The 5765-nt window shown below is 41.5% G+C and overlaps 1 non-coding gene across 1 annotated transcript; it reads right to left on the bottom strand.

Annotated features, from left to right (window-relative positions):
* Window positions 1-304: 304 nt before the first annotated feature.
* On the bottom strand, window positions 305-412 carry LOC130963780 (small nucleolar RNA R71). Its single transcript, XR_009079899.1, has one exon. It is a non-coding gene; the product is annotated as a small nucleolar RNA R71 (small nucleolar RNA).
* Window positions 413-5765: the final 5353 nt, after the last annotated feature.

Below are 5765 nucleotides of genomic sequence, written 5' to 3'. Positions count from 1 at the left end.
TGCCATTGGAGCAAACAACTTTGAGCTTAAGCCTCAATTAGTTTCTCTAATGCAACAAAATTGCAAGTTCCATGGACTTCCATTGGAAGATCCTCATCAGTTTTTAGCTGAATTCTTGCAAATCTGTGATACTGTCAAGACTAATGGGGTTGACCCTGAAGTCTACAGACTTATGCTATTCCCTTTTGCTGTAAGAGAGAGAGCTAGGATATGGTTGGACTCACAACCTAAAGAAAGCCTGAACTCTTGGGAAAAGCTAGTCAATGCCTTCTTGGCAAAGTTCTTTCCACCTCAAAAATTGAGTAAGCTTAGAGTGGAAGTCCAAACCTTCAGACAGAAGGAAGGTGAATCCCTCTATGAAGCTTGGGAAAGATACAAACAATTGATCAGAAAGTGTCCTTCTAACATGCTTTCTGAATGGAGCATCATAGGTATCTTCTATGATGGTCTATCTAAACTGTCCAAGATGTCATTGGATAGCTCTGCTGGAGGATCTCTTCATCTGAAGAAGACGCCTGCAGAAGCTCAAGAGCTCATTGAAATGGTTGCAAATAACCAATTCATGTACACTTCTGAAAGGAATCCTGTGAACAATGGGACGAATCAGAAGAAAGGAGTTCTTGAGATTGATACTCTTAATGCCATATTGGCTCAGAACAAAATATTGACTCAGCAAGTCAATTTGATTTTTCAAAGTCTGTCTGGAATGCAAGCTGCACCAGGCAGTACTAAGGATGCTTCATCTGAAGAAGAAGCTTATGATCCTAAGAACCCTTCAATGGAAGAGGTGAATTACATAGAAGAATCTTATGGAAACACCTATAATTCTTCATGGAGAAATCATCCAAATCTCTCATGGAAGGATCAATAGAGACCTCAACAAGGTTTCAACAACAATAATGGTGGAAGAAACAGGTTTAGCAATGGCAAGCCTTTTCCATCATCTTCTCAGCAACAGACAGAGAATTCTAAGCAGAACCACTCTGACTTAGCAATCATGGTCTCTGATCTAATCAAAACCACTCAAAGTTTCATGACTGAAACAAGGTCCTCCATTAGGAATTTAGAGGCACAAGTGGGACAGCTGAGTAAGAGAGTTACTGAACTTCCTCCTAGTACTCTTCCAAGCAATACAGAAGAGAATCCAAAAGGAGAATGTAAGGCTATTAACATGATCCACATGGCCGAACTAGGAGAGGAGGAAGAGGCAGTGAACGCCACTGAGGAAGACCTCAATGGATGTCCACTGGCCTCCAATGAGTTCCCTAACGCGGAACCATGGGAATCTGAGGCTCACACTGAGACCATAGAGATTCCATTGGATTTACTTCTGCCATTCATGAGCTCTGATGAGTATTCTTCCTCTAAAGAAGATGAGTATGTCACTGAAGAGCAAGTTGCTAAATACCTTGGAGCAATCATGAAGCTAAATGACAAGTTATTTGGTAATGAGACTTGGGAGGATGAACCCCCTTTGCTCACCAAAGAACTGGATGACTTGTCTAGGCAGAAATTACCTCAAAAGAGACAAGATCCTGGGAAGTTTTCAATACCTTGTACCATAGGCACCATGACCTTTAAGAAGGCTCTGTGTGACCTAGGGTCAAGTATAAACCTCATGCCTCTCTCTGTAATGGAGAAGCTAGGGATCTTTGAGGTGCAAGCTGCAAGAGTCTCACTAGAGATGGCAGACAATTCAAGAAAATAAGCTTATGGACTTGTAGAGGATGTTTTGGTAAACGTTGAAGACCATTACATCCCTGCTGATTTTATAGTCCTAGAGACTGGAAAGTGCATGGATGAATCCATCATCCTTGGCAGACCCTTCCTAGCCACAGCAAAGGCTGTGATTGATATTGACAGAGGAGAATTGATCATTCAAGTGAATGAAGAATCCTTTGTGTTTAAGGCTCAAGGATATCCCTCTGTTACCATAGAGAGGAAGCATGAAGAGCTTCTCTCAAAACAGAGCCAAACAGAGCCCCCACAGCCAAACTCTAAGTTTGGTGTTGGGAGGCCACAACCAACTTCTAAGTTTGGTGTTGAACCCCCACATTCAAACTCTAAGTTTGGTGTTGGGAGGTTCCAACATTGCTCTGAGTATCTGTGAGGCTCAATGAGAGCCTAATGTCAAGCTACTGACATTAAAAGAAGCGCTTGTTGGGAGGCAACCCAATGTTATAATTATCTACTTTCCTTTGTTATTTTATGTTTTCTGTAGGTTGATGATCATGAGAAGTCACAAAATCAGTTGAAAAAGCAAAAACAGAATGAAAAACAGAAAGAAAAACAGCACACCCTGGAGGAAGATCTTGCTGGCGTTTAAACGTCAGTAAGGGCAGCAAATGGGCGTTTAACGCCCAGTCTGGCACCATTCTGGGCGTTTAACGCCAGAAAGGGGCACCAGACTGGCGTTAAACGCCAGGAAAGGGCAAGAAGTTGGCGTTAAACACCAGAAATGGGCACCAGCCCGGCGTTTAACGCCAGAATTGGCATAAAGAGCATTTTCGCTCGCCACTTGGTGCAGGGATGAATTTTCCTTGACACCTTAGGATCTGTGGACCCCACAGGATCCCCACCTACACCACCCTCTTTCTTCTTCTTCACCCATTCACCAATCACCTCAACCACTCTTCCCCAAAAACCCCTCACCTATCAAATCCCACTATTCTCTTCACCACTCACATCCATCCTTCAAAAAACCTCACCTACCTCACCATTCAAATTCAAACCACTTTCCCTCCCAAACCCACCCATTCATAACCGAACCATACCCCTCTCTCCACCCCTATATAAACCCATCTTCACTCCTTGATTTGCACACAACCTAAACCCTACTTCTCCCCCTTTGGCCGAACCACAAAGCCATCTCCATCTCCTCTATTTCGTCTTCTTCTACTCTCTTTTTTCTTCTTTTGCTCAAGGACGAGCAAACCTTTTAAGTTTGGTGTGGTAAAAGCATTGCTTTTTGTTTTTCCATAACCATATATGGCACCCAAGGCTGGAGAAACCTCTAGAAAGAGGAAAGGGAAGGCAAAAGCTTCCACCTCCAAGTCATGGGAGATGGAGAGATTCATCTCAAGGGTGCATCAAGACCACTTCTATGAAGTTGTGGCCATGAAGAAGGTGATCCCCAAGGTCCCCTTCAAACTCAAAAAGAGTGAATACCCGAAGATCCGACATGAGATTCGAAGAAGAGGTTGGAAAGTTCTCACCAACCCCATTCAACAAGTCGGAATCTTAATGGTTTAAGAGTTCTATGCCAATGCATGGATCACCAAGAGCCATGATCAAAGTGTGAACCCAAACCCAAAGAATTGGCTTACAATGGTTCGGGGGAAATGCTTGGATTTCAGTCCGAAAAATGTAAGGTTGGCATTCAACTTGCCCATGATGCAAGGAGATGAACACCCTTACACTAGAAGGGTCAACTTTGATTAAAGGTTGGACCAAGTCCTCATAGACATTTGTGAAGAGGGCGCTCAATGGAAGAGAAATTCAAGAGGGAAGCCGGTTCAACTAAGAAGGCATGACCTCAAGCCCGTGGCTAGGGGATGGTTGGAGTTTATCCAACGCTCAATCATTCCCACTAGCAACCGGTCCGAAGTTACTATAGACCGGGCCATCATGATTCATAGCATCATGATTGGAGAGGAAGTAGAAGTTCATGAGGTTATAGCCCAAGAACTTTTTAAGGTGGCGGACAAGTCCTCTACCTTGGCAAGGTTAGCCTTTCCTCATCTCATTTGTCACCTCTATTATTCGGTTGGAGTTGACATAGAGGGAGACATCCTCATTGATGAGGACAAGCCCATCACTAAGAAAAGGATGGAGCAAACAAGAGATCCCACTCATCATGAAATCCTTGAGATACCTCAAGGGATGCACTTTCCTCCACAAAACTATTGGGAGCAAATCAACACCTCCTTAGGAGAATTGAGTTCCAACATGGGACAACTAAGGGTGGAGCACCAAGAATATTCCATCCTCCTCCATGAAATTAGAGAAGATCAAAGAATCATGAGAGAGGAGCAACAAAGGCAATGAAGAGACATTGAGGAGCTCAAGCACTCCATAAGATCTTCAAGAGGAAGAACAAGTCGCCATCACTAAGGTGGACCCATTCTTTAATCTCCTTGTTCTTTATTTTTCTGTTTTTCGAAAAATCATGCTTATGTTTATCTATGTTTGTGTCTTATGATCATTAGTGTCTTAGTGTCTATGCCTTAAAGTTATGAATGTCCTATGAATCCATCACCTTTCTTGAATGAAAAATGTTCTTAATTGAAAAAGAGAAGAATTGCATGAATTTTGAATTTTAAAACAAATTAATTATTTTGATGTGGTGGCAATATTTTGGTTTCTGAATGTATGCTTGAACAGTGCATATGTCTTTTGAATTTGTTGTTCATGAATGTTGGCTCTTGAAAGAATGATGAAAAAAGGAGACATGTTACTGAGGATCTAAAAAATCATAAAAAAATGATTCTTGAAGCAAGAAAAAGCAGTGTATACAAAAAAAAAAAAGAGAGAGAGAGAGAGAAACAAAAAAAACGAAAAAAAAGAGAAAAAGAAAAAAATTAATAAAGTTGTGATCCAAGGCAAAAAGAGTGTGCTTAAGAACCCTGGACACCTCTAATTGGGGACTCTAGCAAAGCTGAGTCACAATCTGAAAAGGTTCACCCAATTATGTGTCTGTGGCATGTATGTATCCGGTGGTAATACTGGAAGACAGAGTGCTTTGGGCCACGGCCAAGACTCATAAAGTAGCTGTGTTCAAGAATCATCATATTTAACTAGGAGAATCAATAACACTATCTGGATTCTGAGTTCCTATAGAAGCCAATCATTTTGAATTTCAAAGGATAGAGTGAGATGCTAAAACTGTTCAGAAGCAAAAAGCTAAAAGCCCCGCTCATCTAATTAATACTGATCTTCATGGATGTTTTTGGAATTCATTGCATATTCTCTTCTTTTTATCTTATTTGATTTTCAGTTGCTTGGGGACAAGCAACAATTTAAGTTTGGTGTTGCGATAAGCGGATAATTTATACACTTTTTGGCATTGTTTTTAGTGTATTTTTAGTATGCTTAGTTAGTTTTTATTATATTTTTATTAGTTTTTAGTGAAAATTCACTTTTCTGGACTTTACTATGAGTTTGTGTGTTTTTCTGTGATTTCAGGTATTTTCTGGCTGAAATTCAGGGACCTGAGCAAAAATCTGATTCAGAGGCTGAAAAGGACTGCAGATGCTGTTGGATTCTGACCTCCCTGCACTCGAAGTTGATTTTCTGGAGCTACAGAAGCCCAATTGGCGCGCTCTTAACGGCGTTGGAAAGTAGACATCCTGGGCTTTCCAGAAATGTATAATAGTCCATACTTTGCCCGAGATTTGATGGCCCAAACTGGCATTCCAAATCAGCTCAGGAATGCCCGGCGTTAAACGCCGGAACTGGCACAAGAATGGGAGTTAAACGCCCAAACTGGCATAAAAGCTGGCGTTTAACTCCAAGAAAAGTCTCTACATATGAAAGCTTCAATGCTCAGCCCAAGCACATACCAAGTGGGCCCGAAAGTGGATTTTTATGTCATTTACTCATTTCTGTAAACCCTAGGCTACTAGTTCTCTACAAATAGGACCTTTTGCTATTGTATTTTCAAATAGGGAGATTTTTAGATCTTTAGATCATCTTTTGATCAAGTTTTGGGGGCTGGCCTCACGGCCATGCCTAGACCTTGTTCTTATGTATTTTCAACGGTGGAG

The sequence above is a fragment of the Arachis stenosperma genome, chromosome 2 (genome assembly GCF_014773155.1).
Source record: "Arachis stenosperma cultivar V10309 chromosome 2, arast.V10309.gnm1.PFL2, whole genome shotgun sequence".
Lineage (NCBI taxonomy): Eukaryota > Viridiplantae > Streptophyta > Magnoliopsida > Fabales > Fabaceae > Arachis > Arachis stenosperma.
The sequence above is the reverse complement of the archived record's forward strand: the minus strand, read 5'-3'. Positions and strand labels throughout refer to the sequence as shown.